Source organism: Miniopterus natalensis, chromosome 1 (genome assembly GCF_054644295.1).
Source record: "Miniopterus natalensis isolate mMinNat1 chromosome 1, mMinNat1.hap1, whole genome shotgun sequence".
NCBI classification, from domain to species: domain Eukaryota; kingdom Metazoa; phylum Chordata; class Mammalia; order Chiroptera; family Miniopteridae; genus Miniopterus; species Miniopterus natalensis.
Window position 1 is genome coordinate 13593921 of NC_142081.1, and position 16558 is coordinate 13610478.

The window sequence follows — 16558 nt, forward strand, 5'->3', positions numbered from 1 at the left end:
ATGCTGAGGAGGATTCACATCAATAGCTCATCTCAAGGAGAAAAGGCAGTGTGGCCTTTGGTACAATTGCAGGGAGAGCTGCTGGTGGAAGCTCTAAAAGGATAAAGCTCCCGTTCCTGTACTCACCCAGACTTTAAAATGTCTCATCCAAAGGGTTTCCTTATGCATTAACCTGATCATCAAAGACAGTACTCTATGTGTATATGCATGTAGGTACATATGTGCATATGCATGCACATACATGTTGGTGATTAATTATGTTGTTTTTATTTGATTCTCATGGTTCTTGTAGATCTCCCTAGGGCTTTGTAATATATTTATTTTTTGAATCCTCTCATGTCTTCCCACACTACACCCCTTGAATTGCACCAATTTATACAGAACTCCATATTAAATAAATGTTCAAATGAATGTTGGTGAACTTAGTTAAGTTGTATTGGACTGGAGATAAATGAAGACACATATAAGAGGAAAGAACACAGAACTGGATTTGGGATTTTAGGAGAGGTTGAAACATTCATGCGGAACCCAGGAACTTTTAGAAGGTTGTAGGGCCTTGGTCCAGATTTTCAGCTTCCTCTTTCCACAACTTTATTCAAGTTTTAAGGATTTCTATATAGGCCAAACATTGTTAGGCATTATCACAAAGGCTAACCTTAATGAGAAAAAATTCAACAGAACAGTCTGCCAGGTCTGTGGGGAAGGGAGGGTGTAGAATAGGTGGCCAGGTATTAAACATAAAGGTTTGTATATTCGCCTCAATCCCTACTTTGGACCGACTACTGATACTTCATGTTTCCAACCCCCCCAAAATCACCCCTGATCACTCCCAGCCATGACTCAGATTGTCTAGACAGTTAAAAAAGCCACTCAGTGGCAAGAACTTTTCCTGACTCAGGCCTCCCTAACGGTCTCTGTGAGTGTTATCCAGTGTGTCTGACACCTCCACTTTCTAAGAACAGCACGATGAAGGTCAAATTTGGGTAAAAAAGACAAAGGGCAGAACGATCTTGGTGATTTGTGACCTGGCTAGAGAACTCTTGTGATCCCAGCTTACATTTTTTTTTAACCTCTGAGAAATTTAGGGCTAATTCTGCAATGCTAGTTTCATGTCGGAGCCTCAGTTTCTAAATTGGTAGATACAAATGTAATTATTGATCAACCTCTTATGACCATGAAATATTTTAACAGTTGCTCGGAGTAATTTCACATAGAACAGTATGGCAGCGTTAACCAGGAAAAAAAAAAAAAAGCATAAATTGTTAATGCTGCCAGTTGCTTCTGCTTGCCGATTTTTCAGTTTCTTAGCGCAGGTCTCTCTGAACCCCATTGTGTCCTAAATATTGACAGCATTGGGCTTCCTTGTGCCCATTATCCTATGTGGTGTGTGCCCCCAATTGAACAATTTTGAATTAAAACATAAGCCCTACTGCCTCTGAAACAAATCAAAACCTGTACATTGCTTCAGTTTATGCTTTTCAGGACCTAAGGGTCTATTTAAACACACATTGAATACTGGATGCCTCAATAGAGATGTCTTGAATTACGGCAAAATAACTGAACCATTCAGAGAACCCCGGATTGTTCTATGTGGCATTCAAGCCTGTGGTATAAGAGTTGCCTCATGCGATGGGGACATCACGTGACCCGGGACAAATGGTTTATAAAGCCCAGACAGGTTAAGAGTTGTCAGAGCCTGAATGTGCCTATTGTATTTCCCTAATTGCCACTTAGTATTTGATTTAATGAAAACTTAGAAGTAAAGAATGTTTCTATAGACATGGCTGTTATGCTAATTTTTACTATGCCCTTCTCTGTCTTCCCAAACTACATTTAGAAACCTCTGTTTTCTATTACAGAGCCACTTTACTCTCCCTGCTTTCTGCATACATTCCCAGATCTCTCAGTGGCCTCATTAAAGACAACTATTGGAAATTATAGGGTCTCTGGTTAACTAGCTTGGCCTGCCCAATCTAAAGATGCAAATTCTATTGTGTATGAGGGCGGACTATGCCTGTCTTTCACACACGTAGGCTACCCAAGCTATTTACAGGGGACTGTTCCTTGGTGACGTCGGTTAACTATTTCCAATCATGTGTGTCTCGGAGAGAGGAGATGCATCCACATTTAAAACACCTTGCTATTCTCTCAGGCCTGAGCTAGGAAAAGTGGCTTCATTTCTTTTATAAAACATACCTTGATAATAATAAAGTCAGAGTGTCTGGAAGGAGCCGGTTTCATCACATTCAGCCCTTCAAGTTATACAAGCTTCTGGGGGGAATGCTAGAGGAAATAACCATTGGGACATCCTATGGGAACTGAAATTCCAAAGCGGGGCTAATTAGCCGTCATTAGAGTGTAACCTATTGCTCGACTGCTAACTCCAACTTGGACAGAGCCCAGAACTTGAAGATCCAGGATTCAGGTTCAATCTCTTGTTCATATTTACAGAGATTTTCAGTCCATGCAACAGTTAGAAGTTAACTGCTTTCTTTCCTGATTGGAAAGTGTGTGCGCATTGCATATCTGTGTGTAAGTGCATGGAGGCAAAGGGAAAAGTAAAACTTGACTGTCCCTTAATTTTAATTTTTTTTTAATCCATGCCAAACACCAAATTAAATCTTCTGTTAGTTGTTTTCTTGTTCTAACTGGGACCAACAGCCAAAGGCGATGAAACCTACAAGGTATATTTTTCTGGCTCCCAACGTGATTGTGGATACTAAGAAAATAACAAGAGCCATAGGCTCCGCCGACCAACCACAAGTTCACAAGAATATCAAAGCATGAGGGCTTTCTCAGAGGGTTTCAGATCCCTAGAGCATCATTTGAACTACCAAAGCACTTCAAACCCTCGAGAAGGCAAAACTGAAGGGGGTCACTCATGGGTGTAGTCAACAGCTTCAACTGGAGCAAATTAAGAGTTTGCTAAACCAACATACAGCTAAAGGCAGCTCATTAGCAAAAGGAAAAAACTAAAAATTTTTTAAAAAGTGAAGTGAGAGAAACACTTTTTTGTTGTAGCAGTGACAAGTGGTTTCAAGAATAGCTAAGCTAGATGGCTGTCTTCCCCTATAATCTGAGGAGAACTTGGAAAGCACAAGGGCTTCAAAACAGCTCTCAGAGGGAAGGCAGAGGTGGGTGGGGAGCGATTAAGCAGAGAATGTATATGCATATATGCATAACCCATGGACACAGACAATAGTGTGATGAAGGCTTGGAGGGGGGATAGGGGCAGGAGTGGGGCAGAAGGGGGTTATGGAGACAAAAAACAGACATCTGTAATACTTTCAACAATAAAGATAAATTTAAAAAAATAGCTCTAGCCACTTATGCCTGATGCCCTGGAGTCAGAGAGGAGAAAGTATCATAGTTACAGTGAATATCCCTGGAAGAGATCCCTCCTGTGACAGTTGTTCGAGGTGAATTAGTTTATTAAATCCCATTCACAGCCTATTTAATTTTGGAACTGAACATATTTTGAGCACATAAATAGTAGTTGAGAAGAGAGAGATCCAGATGTGTTGATTGACAGCTAACATGACCTAAAGACTAGGCTTGATTAGGACATTTAGAAGCCATGAAAACTTAAAGATTACAGCACCTCTGTCATATATAATTCAGAACAAAATAATAAAACTATTAAATAGGTCTAATTCACCCCAACGGCCAACAATATTGTTTCCTATTTTGAGCTAATTTATGGATCCTGTTATATTGTGTCTTCTGCCCTTGCTTTACCTGCCTCTTGGGTGTTCCACAGCAGGCTGCAGAGGGTTTTGATAGAAGAACTGTACTGCAAGTGGTCAGGGACAGGTCCTACATATTTCCTGCTTTCCAATTTTATCAATTGCTGACTATTTGATTTCAGATAAAGGGAAGAATGCCACCCTGTATCTCCTATCTCTTGGTGGAAAGGAGTCTAAAGGCTGGTCAAGACACTGCAATAAAGCAGGCATTTTTGCCTCTGCACCTGATGTGAGAGGAATCAATGAATTCCTCAGCCTCAGTTTCTCCATCATTCTGTTATGTACCTGACATCTCTAGGGCCTGAGCTGGTGGGGATATTAGGCGTTCATGGATACGTATTGGTGAGGGCAGGAAGAGCTCGATGAGTGAGCAACTCTGGTTAGGAAAGGTACAACCTTAGACCCCTTCTGAACCAGTAACACCAAAATCTGCCTAGGCGTCAAAATCGCCCATGCGACTCCACTAAGTGTGTTGAATCAGAATCCCCTGGACATGAGTTCTGGCCCTGCTTTACTTAATAAGTTCCTCAGAGGATCCTTCTGCTTTTAGCCTGGCACTTTCCTGTGGCCTGACAGTTGTGAGCCACTGTTCTGTATGCTATTATTTGTTATGGGCCTTTTATGTTTCATGCCATAAATCATATTCCCAGGAGCACTTTCGGCAACTTTTGGACTCCATTCTTTTATTTCTTTTAAATTCTCATTTCCTCATGCCCTTTGCCTATCTTAGGGATCTAATTCCCAGCCCGCATGCATTTTATAGTGCTCTCAAGTATAGTTTATAACAGATACTCAATATGAGTTAGTTGACAGAAGGCACGGGATCTCGCCCTCCCTTTGCAGCCGCGCCAATGCCTCCCATGGTTACTGGTACTGCGTTTTAAACAGAAGGTCAAATATCATGTCAGAAAATCATAAGCTAGTCATACCTACTTGTGAGATTCATGGCAGAACCATAAAAATGAAACACTGAGTGAGGAGATCCAGGTTCCAGATTAGGCCTTTCTATTGCTTTGTTGAACACCTCGAACAAGTCATTTAATCTCTTTGAACTTAAATTTCTTCATTTGCCCCTGGAGAGTTTTATCATCTGTTTTATTTGCATCTAAGGGTGACTCAAGGGTCAAATTAATAGAAAGTGCTGCACAATTGCTAGGTATTATTATTAATCTAAAAAGCAACTTCTAAGGTCTATGTTTTTAACCTCAAGGTTAAGTTTTCTTTTAGGTGTTCCACCTTCTGATTTGTAGCAGTTCTTCTCCTGTGTGGACATTGTGAAGGACCTGCTGTGCCTGAGCATTGTCTCTCTTCTTGAAATCTAGGTAAAGGAATGGGAAGGAAAACTCAATTTCTACTTGTAGCTTCTTGTATTGGTTTCCTAAAGCCACCAAAATGAAGTACCACAAACTGGGTGGCATAAAATAAATGTATTCTTTGCCATTTCTGGAAGTCAGAAGTCTGAAATCAAGGTGTTGGTCACACCAGGCTCCCTTGGACGTCACTAGCTTGTGGTAGTCACTGACAGTCCTTGGTGTCCCTTAGTTTGTGGAAGCCTAACTCTAATCTCTGCCTTTGTCTTCTTGTGGCCATCTTTCCTCTGTATGTGCCTGTGCTTGAGTTTCCCTTCCCTTATAAGGACACTAGTCACTGTATTAAAACCCACTTTTATACAGTATGGCCTCATCTTAACTTGATTATATCAGCAAAGACTCAATTTCCAAATAAGATCACATTCACAATTTTTTAAGTGGACATAATTTTGGGGGAACACTATTGAACTCAATACATTTGTATAGATTGTTTTTATACTTTTGGGGGGCATCCTTTATATCCAATTTTTCCAAGGAAAACTGAATTTTTAGAAAATATAAAGCTTAGAAAGTATCCCACCTCTTTAACATCTTATTGCAAAAATAAATTGAATCTTGGGAGGAGATTGGGATCCAAGGGTTTAAATCTTCTTTGGGGGAGCAGATCAGTTTAACTGTTAGTGAGAAGGTTGAAAGAAAGGTTGTGGGACTGAGAGAAGCAAATCAAAATGTAGCTTAGGATACTTAGGTCCATGAAAACTAGGGCATGTTTTCTAGCTCAGTTAAAATATTTGAATAAACATCATGAGCCAAAAGGCAATTACAAAGTTATCTGGTGAATGTCATACTTGTGGACAGTGATGTTAAATCAGCTCAACTAAAAATAAATCTACTTCTCAATAAAACGGTTTTTATAGTACTAACAGATCTCAATAATTACTTCAAGTTCAATATTTTGCTTATGAGCGAACCAAAGTCCTGATTACTGGGAGAAAATCAATAGAAAGAAAGAAACTATGGTTAAAAAATTTAATATTTAAATATCACAATATTTCATAAAGGATCATTAATTGGGTATGACGTAAACATTGAAACTTGATCATTAAAAGGAGTTTGTGTCTATTATGCTATTCCCTCTTGTTTTACTCATCAATAAATTCAGAGCTAAGTTTAATTTTGCGAAGACCATATCTATTTTAAAGACGATATAATAAGAATTTATTAATACATTGGAATTACCTTCTTTGTCTATAGGCTTTCACTTTCTATAATTTAACAAATGTGCTCCATATATTTCTCTATTTTATTGTCAAATATACTATAATAGGTAGATTAATTTTATGGTAGAAAATATTTGGTTGATAAACTATATAAAATTGATTATCTATAACAAAGATAATTTTTTGTTTCAAACCAATATAGATAAATACATAAATAAACAATGAAAAATAGTGCCCAGTAGCAGGAATTTACCACAAACAAATTTGCCACATGTCCTCTCCTGTTAGAGTCACTGGAGTGTTATTTTTGGGAAATGCATTCGACATTAATTCATTCATTAAATAGAAGTTTATTAAGCATTTTCAATGTGCTGAGCACCATTAGATGTGCCGAGAGGAAAAACAGACCATTTATGACCTTGTGTAACTTGCATCCCAATTGGATTGAAAGTCATGGTAGTAAAAATAATTGTTTTCTTTTACATTCACACAATATTTATTGAAATCTTAAAGATGCATCACACACTACACTAGGTACTGAGAGGCAGTTGTGAAAAAAACATAAAAGATGACCCCTGCCCTGTATTCCAGTGGCTTATCCAGAGTTTAATCACATTAACTCATAATTTACCTGCAGCAATCAACCCCTTAAAAAAATGCAGCTTAAGGTAACTTAGAACAGAGATCTGACCTCTTTTTTGGACTTCAGCAAGCTAAAGGTTGAGTAAGAATGAGCTGCACTATTGCATTTTAAAATGTGGCTGCATCAAAGAAGAAAGAATGGGTTGGAGGAAAGCAAGAGTGAAGGCAGGTGCAGTCTGGAGGCTACTGTGTGCATGTTGCATATTTCATATACATCCAGTGCACACGCTATGGCATCAAGGTGGTAGCAGTAAGAGCGAGGGTGGCTGGTGATACAACAAGGAAACTCAGAGGGCATTGCTGAACCACACAGCAGAAACATGTCACCCAGAATCCATGCATATGGAACATGGATGGCCGCATAGATCATGTCCAAGAAGAGTTTCAAAAGGCAAATGAGCCTCTCACTGCATCTGCAAATTCCAGAGCTCTATCACCTTGTAGCATCTAAGGAGACCTGAAGGAGAACAAGAAGAGAGCAGGTGAGAATTCAGGATACTTCCCCAGATGTGTGTACTTCTGTTATCATTCTGACACTCAGTTTCCTCATTTGTAATGTGGGAACATAATGCATTTTCTATTCCATAGAACAAGCATTTTGATCCTACAGTTTAATGCAAAAGAAATTTTACAAAGAAGAAAATACTGTAAAAATGGAAGTTATTATTAACCTTTTGCGTAATTTTTGATAGCCCATCTTTCCAAAATATGGGAGAAAATAGGGCTGAATACTGTTTCCATGCTCAGAGAAAAATATTATTGTCTCCCTTCCCATTATGTAACTTTAAAGGTTTTAATTCTGAGCATTTTGTATAGAGCTCTGCACCCTGTGGGTGCTAAATAATTACTTGTCAACTGACCTCTTCTTAAATGTTACTTTTAATCACCTTGTCGAGAGAATTTAAAGTAGGCTACAGAAGGACAGGCTTGATAACCCAATGGATCTTTAAATGTCTGGGAATCTGCTGTATTGCATTTGAATTCATAAGCTTTAGGAGCTTAATTTCTTTAGAGAGAAACTAGTGCTCAATGAGCTTTTGCCACAATAGAGAATTTTTTAAAAAAAATCTTTCAAGGGAATAATTATTTCTTTCACAGGATGACCTTTCCTTCAAACACCTCTGGTTGGTAAAACTTTATAAGTTTTAAAGGAAAAACGAGTCCTGTAGAACTATGTCTGTATTACCCTTTTCATATAAAAGAGTGAGATAATTTAAAAAGTGCTCCATGAAAAACCCAAATTCCAGGGAGATTTTACAGAATCTCTGTCTGCATGCAGAGCATTTGGTCTGACCAACCCATGGGAGTCCTCCTTTGTATTTCACAGTGGCTTTCGGAACGCCGGAGCCTCCAGGTAACTAGTATGGCAGGTGGCAGGGCTTTTTGATGAGCTGAAGTGAGCCACGGCATAGTCTTCCTCTGGGTACACTTGAGACAAACATTTGAATTTTGTTTCATTCTCAACTCATGAGCTCTTTGGAATGAACACCTTAGAGTTCAGATCTAACTTGCCACCATTTATTTTATCTTCTTGTTGTGGCTCTCAACATCCAGTTGCAAAAATCTCTTGTATACAAAATATCTTCAGGCGCTTCTAAGGGCTAATTTATTCTCTGTCGCCTGTTGTCCTACTAATCAGTGATAGAGGACCACTCATCCACTCATATGTTCCCCGTTGCTACAACCTAACACAACCTATTCTTCCCAAAGTTCCTGACCCCTCGTTTCCTCGCCCATAGTACAGGATACACATGTTTGTCCAGCTAATCTCACTGTGTTACCTGAGAGTCAGCTGGAAAAAAAGAGCTCATTGAAATTAGTCAAACTCTCTAGGAACAAATGTTTGATAGTCCACAGCATAGTGCCAGCCTTTGTAAGTATCGAAGCCAGGGCTCCATGGTCCCCTGCCTTTCTAAGTTGGTAAAACTCATCTGAGCAGAAAAGTTGTGCTTCTCCTTTCACAGTCACCTGGCTGAGTTACCCCTAAGTGCACCGTTCTTAGGCATAGTCCACACTCTGGAATATTTAGGAGCTGGATCGGTCCAGTCACCAGGGGCCTTAGGCACGCCTGTCACGCTTTAGCTGCTCCACCGCTCCCCCCTCTGTGCAGCTGAGCCTGTTCTTCCAGCCGCAGGTGGCGGAGGTACCCATTCCTGTCCTTTCTGAATCCCGTCCCTTCCCTGGATCCCAGGAAGAAGATTAAGGACCGTTTTCTTTGTTCATGAAAAACCCCAGCTCCTCTCTGCATGTGCCCTTGGAATTCCTGTTTTGCGCCAGGCACCCTTACCAGTTCTATTGTTTTACACTTCATGGGTTGCTAGTTGGTCTGAGGGTTGGAAGTCTGCAGCTTGAGTAATGAAACCCGTGCCTCAGGCACGAAGCAACCAGCTACCTCAACAACGGGACAGCTGAACTTTGTCCCAAGCAAAGGCGAGCCGGGCATCGGGTCGCAGCGGCCGACTGCCCCAGGGCTGGCGCTCAGGGGCGCAGGTTCCTCTGGGGCCTTTCAGGGTGCGGGCGGCTGTGCGAATGGAGACAAGCTAAGTGTTTGGGTGATATTCAGATTATACAGAGGAAGGTCAGGGCCTCTGAACCTTGAGCATGCGCTAGAATCATGTTACTGTGCAGCGTAGGAGAATTAATATACCTTTAAGCATTCAAGTGTTTTTACCTGGACCACTTATGCAGAACGGGTCTATTTTCAGTCTCCAACATGAATATCCTTTTTACTCAGTTTCTAATTTCCTACATGCCATTCTTTTTCTTTTTGTCTCTCATCAAAGAGCAATACAATTTTAGTTATAAACAGCAAATGCTGGAAATTGCCAGCTGGAGGCTCTGCTTCTAGGCAATGACAATGAGGAGAGCTGATGAACAGCGGTTCGTGCTGCTGATGAGACGCAAATAAAAGGCCAAATGAGGACAAGCATCCCACTTCACACACACACACACACACACACACACACACACACACACACACACACAATCACCAGGCTTGTCAGATTTGACTAAGCTGCTCTATTTCCTTCCTTCAAGTGCCTAGAGACGCCAGGATTCCTGACATGCCCAACTGAATTTTCCCCAGATTAATCCCATCATTCTGAAAATATCCAAGCCGAAAATAATGGTGATGCCAAACACAGAAGTGGTTCTTAGCCCTGGGGTAGGGATGCGAGCACCGGCGCTGAGCTGCATGGAGCTTGCTGGGATGTTGTCTATAGCGGCGTGGAGGGACCTGAAGACAGTGCCTGTGGGGATCCCAGCAGCGGGCTCCAACCTTCCTTTCACATGGCATTTCCGTATGGACACATGAAATGACAGAGACAATACATCTGTGCCCACTCTCTGGCTGCATTAGCTATTGAAAGCGTACTTCCAAAGTCTAATGTCTCCAAATTACTCAGTGTCCCACTCTCAATGAATTTAAGATTTCTCTCTAGAATCACTCATGACCAGATATCTTCAAGTTTTCCTAAGCAATCAGTGATCTTTTTAAATGTATCTTAGGTGAAAAATAACAAATGCTGTCACTTGGTGACTGAACCTGGAGAAGCTCAATGGTTGGCAGAGTCAGTACCAATAAGAGAAAGGCAGTGAATATAAGGCTTGGGACAGCAAGCCTGGAGTCAGTGAGGTCTGGGTTCAAATCCCAACCCAGCCATTTACAGACGGTAACTTAGCCAAACTTGCTAAGCTTAAATTTCCTCAACTATAAGCAAAGACAAGTATAATTTCTAAGTAAAAGGGTTCTCATTAGGAATTAATAAGGGAGAAAAAAAGACATGTAAAGCAATTGGTGCATAGTAAATGCTCAGAAGTCAGGTGGTGCTATAAGTTCTTTTTCTAAAGTAATGCTAAGCTACACAAATGCCATGCGGATTTGAATAATGTTTATATTTAATTCATTATTAACAAATTAAAAACGTAAGAAAGTAAAATCTCAGCTGAGCTTTTCTTTCTCTTGTTGGATGTCATATTTTACTTTATAATTAAAGTATTACTCAAGACTAATTATACCCCAATTTTAACTTCAGCTTTGCTCATGAGGCTTTCAGTCCCCTGGGTGGAGAGGGAAAAATGGGTTATTTCTTGGTAGAAGAAGAAAATAAGAAAGTTATTTGTTGTCATCAACCAATAACTGCATGACTTTGAGTCCAAAATGATGGACTGGAGAGCAATTTTTGAGATCTCATCAATAGAATAGAAGCACCTGAATCGTTATAATGAGTTTTCCCTGGTTGTGGCCACCAATTCATTCTGTCAAGCGTCCGTTAGTGCCTCAGTTTTCTGATTCATAAAATGATTCTTCTTTTCATTATTTACAAGGCACTGGTAATACCTGAAACCGACTGTACAAGTATTGTCACTGGGAGGATTTTGCAGAGTAAGACAGCTTACAGCAGGAGGGAAGCGAAGTCATTTCAAAGCCACCGTTTCCACTATAGTGTAGATGCGAACATTATGCCAAATCCACCCATTAACTGAAAACCCCTCTTTTAGATCAGCCTGTTCGTGCTTGTGGCTTTGTCTGCTTATGTGAATGTATTTGTGCTCCCTGCCAAGTTAGGCTTTGAGTTGGGGAACACAGATGCCATAACGTAGGCTGGAAATACCGTGTTTTGGAAAAAAGTTACATCCTGAATTTCTGCCTGCCCCTCCTGTATGTTTCATTCTCGACTGAAACGTCCATATGGAAGAAGAGACAATTATGCGATTCATTTACTGGCTGCGAGCAAAGAATGCTGAGCTCACAGAGCTGCTGGGCACCTTTTGTTGGGCTTTGGACTCCTCTTAGTGGGCTTACACAGTTCAGACAGGAGATACTAATAAGGCTCTTTGTTTCATTAATTGCTGCCGAAAGGACATATAGGAAAACGGGGCTGCTCACTTCGGATTTGCCTGCCCCAGGCGTGTTCCTGCTGATGGATCCCAAGAGGGCCATTCAAAGTGAGCTACTCTCTGCAAATGAGTGAGCTGGCGCCCCCCCCCCACACACACCCCTCCAAACAAACTCCTTCACACGGGAACAATGCCTTTCCCCAGACCCAGCAAGTGAGAACAAATATGCTTCATAGCTGAGAATTCCTTGGACCAGCTCTGCCAGATTCTTGCCTTTAATACAGAGTCTCTGAGGTTCGTCCACTGTGCGGTCATTTATCGGGAGGAAGCGTGAACCTTATTCACCACCCCATTTACAGAGATGACAGTGAGCCCCTGGTGACCAGTTTCCCACCAGTCCCCATGCAATGCTTCGGGGAGTGTTTCCGTTTTCCATTGCTTTGTGACAAACTGCTCTTGAACTCAGTGGCTTCAGACAATAATGATGCTCTTTTGTTTTCATGGTGATGCAGGTGAAGAATGGGAGCAGAGTCCCGCTTTACAGGTCATCTGCGTCACGCAGGATCAGCTGGGCACAGGGCCGGCTGGAAGGTCCACGAGGCCTCACATCCCCCCCAGCAGGGGGTGCTGGCTGCAGCCCAGAGTTCAGGCTGAGCCCCTGCGGCCCTTCACCTGGCCCTTCCTATGGCTGCTTAGCTTCCTCACAGCATCCTGCTGGGTTTCAAGAAGGAGCCCTTCAGGAGGGACCGGAGGAGGCACTTCAGATCCCTTAGACTCGGTCTCACAAGATGCAAGCCTTCCCTTTAAATGTGTCAAAACCCCATTCTGTTTGTCAAAGCCAGTCACTGTACAAATTGCCAGTCATAAAAGTAGTCACGGGGATGTAAAGCACAGCAAGGGGAATATAGTCCATAATATTGTAATAACTATGTGTGGGGCCAGGTGGGTACGAGGTCTATTGGGATGATCACTTCGTAAGGCCTATACATGCCTAACAACTATGTTGTACCCCTGAAACTAATATAATATTGTGTGTCTAGTGTAATTGAAAAATAAATTTTAAAAAAGCCAGTCTTCGTATCAGCCCAAATTCAAGGGGAAGAAGAAGAGGCTGCACCTGTCAAAAAAATACGTAGCAAAGAATTTGTGACTGCTTTTAATGCGCTACAGCCTTTCGAAACCAAAACCAGATAAACAGTTAGCTCTAGGAACTAAAATGTGCTTTCTTAATTTTGTTTTTTGACTTCTATGTGAACACCGAATGTTCTAAAGAGCCAAAGGACCTGCGGTGCCATCATGTAAAGATATTCGAGTCCTGGGACTCAGTACAACATATATCAGTTGTCTTAGTTTTAAAGCGCTTGTTTCAGGTGGCAGGAATACACTGTTCAAAAATACCTTTTAAATGTTTATGTGCGTGCATTCTCCCCCTGCCGTAGGCTAAGTGGATGAGCTCATATATGTTTGACTTAGAATGTTGCCCTCTTTCTCTAGTACTGAGACAGTAAACAATAGAACTTAAAATAAAAAAAAAAGTGGGGCGGGGTAGGAAATCGTCTGGCCAAGTAAATGGCACCATGCCTGAAGAATAAAAGAAAACTCTCTTTGATCTTGTCTGGCAATTTGGTACCTGTGCCCCTGAGTCTAGGCGCAATCAGATAAGCCTGCGTATTTTGCTCAGCACAGGTCTGACAAGCCAAGATAATGCTTAAGATTCTTCGTGTTGATTCTGCTATTAAACCCAAACGGCATGACTAAACGTTGCAGAATCTGAGGAGCACTTTTAAGATTCCCGGCTCCCCATCTCCCCTCTCCCCCACCCCAAGAAATATGTGCCTTCCATCTGTCATTTATTTTGCAAGACTGTAGGCATCCACGGAAGGTCACGGAGTCTCTTTATTATTCCTACTTAACTGGTGGGGAAACAGGTGGGTGTTAAGTGGTTTGCTGAGATTTGACAGTGAGAGATGGAACTTATTTGAAGCTCTCCTCTCTCGCCTCTCTATGGAGTGATTTTGTTTTCTCCCTCCCACTGGCAGACACACACACAGGAGTCATTATATGCAATTTAGTAAATTCCCCAGAGAACAAAACCTTACCTTTAATGAACTGATGATGTCAAGTTCAAGGGATGTTAGTGATGTTAATTGCCAAGTGTACAGTAATGTTTTTAAGTCAGAGTTAGGGGCTTTCGGTCTGGATGGTAATTAAAACAAGGATCACTGAGGCTAGAAATACTACATTTTAGAACGATCTTCGGTCATCCTGGTTGTGCCCTTTCTTTCTAAAACCTCCAGCCTCACTGTGAGGAAGGAAACGCAGGGAAATGCTCTCAGAAGCCAGTGACCGGGAGCTCTCCCTGCTGTGTTTAAAAAGCCCTCGCTTTCAATGAACTGTCACGTGGCCATAGCAGCACTGCGTGACCAAATCTTCCAATACTTCAAATAAGGTCAGAAATCAGATTTTTACAATTACTCTCCAAATTTTTTAAATGGTAATGATAATTCAAAATTAAAACAGTGTGTGAGCCAGTTCTCTGAGGGGGTAAAAATAACGACAAAAACAAGTACATGGATGCATCTGCAGGATATATCAAGTACCGTGCAAGGGCTTTGCGCCTGAACATCCTTAACGGCTTTTGTTCTTTGAATATGTAAAGACAAAATATTAGAAACATTTTCCTTGTTTCCTTCAATTGCCCCCTAAGCCCTTAAAGCAAAACACACATAGAGATACATAATATGTAGACATACATGTGTAACATCCATATATACATACAAATATTAAGTGTAGTTTCTATGGTACTGGAGATGTCATGGTTTGGTAAATTTCAAAAATGACCATAAAATCCTTTTTTGGGAAAAAAAAATTAAAATTGATTTCAGAGACAGGGATCGAGGGTGGGGAGAGAGATGGAAACATCAATGATGAGTCATTGATCGGCTGCCTCTTGCACGTCCCCCACTGAAGATCGAGCCCGCAACCTGGGCATGTGCCCTGACTGGGAATCGAACCATGACCTCCTGGTTCACAGGTCGATGCTCAACTGCTAAGCCACACCAGCCAGGCCTGACCATAAATCTTGCTTTTTTCTGTGTCCATCCACTCTCCCATCAAGATATAGAGCCTATTCCTCTGCCCTTGAACCCGGGCTTGACCATATATGACTTATCTGGTTATTGAGACATTAGGGAACATGAGACATTAGAGAAGAGCCTTAAAAAGTGCTTGTGTACTGGGGTTTGCCTCTCTGTGGAACTCTCCTGCTGTCGTTCGAATAAGAGGGGCTGGCCTGAAACTGGGTGGAGGGAGTATCGGGTTAACCCAGCTGACCGAGTGGGCCCTGTTGTGCCAGCTGAACCCCAGCCGCAGACCAGTTGAGCCAACCCAGACTGGAAGGAAGAGCTCCCAGGATGACCCATAGAATTAAAAGAAATAATAGACATTTGTTATTTGAAGCACTCTCTGATTCATATACTATTAAGAAAAGAAGATAGGCTTTAGGGACAAGTAGTTTATGTCATTTCATAGCTGTGTGACTTTGGGCAAGTTACTTGACTCTCCTTCAACTTGTTTCCCCAATACAATACTACCTAACATATAGGAATAAAATGGCATAATCTTTCTATACAAATGCCTATATCAAGCTATCATCTATCATCTCTATCTATCATCTATCTATCATCTATCTATCTATCTATCTATCTATCTATCTATCTATCTATCTATCTATCTATCTATCTATCTATCTATCTAATCATCTATCTATCATCTATCATCTATCTATCTATCATCTATCTATCTATCTATCTATCTATCTATCTATCTATCTATCTATCTATCTATCTATCTATCTATCTAATCATCTATCTATCATCTATCATCTATCTATCTATCATCTATCTATCTATCTATCTATCTATCTATCTATCTATCTATCTATCTATCTATCATCTATCTATCTATCTATATCATCTATCTATCATCTATCATATATCTATCTATCTATCATCTATCTATCTATCTATCTATCATCTATCTATCTATCTATCTATCTATCATCTATCGATCATCTATCTATCTATCATCTATCTATCTATCTATCTATATCATCTATCTCTATCTATCTATCTATCTATCTATCTATCATCATCTATCTATCTATCTAATCTATCATCATCTATCTATCATCTATCTATCTATCTATCTATCTATCTATCTATCTATCTATCTATCTATCTATCATCTATCTATCTATCTATCTATCATCTATCTATCTATCTATCTATCTATCTATCTATCTATCTATCTATCTATATCATCTATCTATCATCTATCTATCTGTCCATCTATCATCTATCTATCTATCTATCTATCTATCTATCTATCTATCTATCTATCTATCTATCTATCTATCATCTATCTATCTATCTATCTATCTATCATCTATCTATCATCTATCATCTATCTATCTATCCATCTATCATCTATCTATCATCTATCTATCTATCTATCTATCTATCTATCTATCTATCTATCTATCATCTATCTATCTATCTATCTATCTATCTATCTATCTATCTATCTATATATCTATCTATCATCTATCTATCTATCTATCATCTATCTATCATCTATCTATCTATCTATCTATCTATCTATCTATCTATCTATCTATCTATCTATCTATCATCTATCTATCTAATCATCTATCTCTCTATCTAATCTATCATCATCTATCTATCATCTATTATCTATCTATCTATCTATCTATAATCTATCATCTATCTATCATCTATCT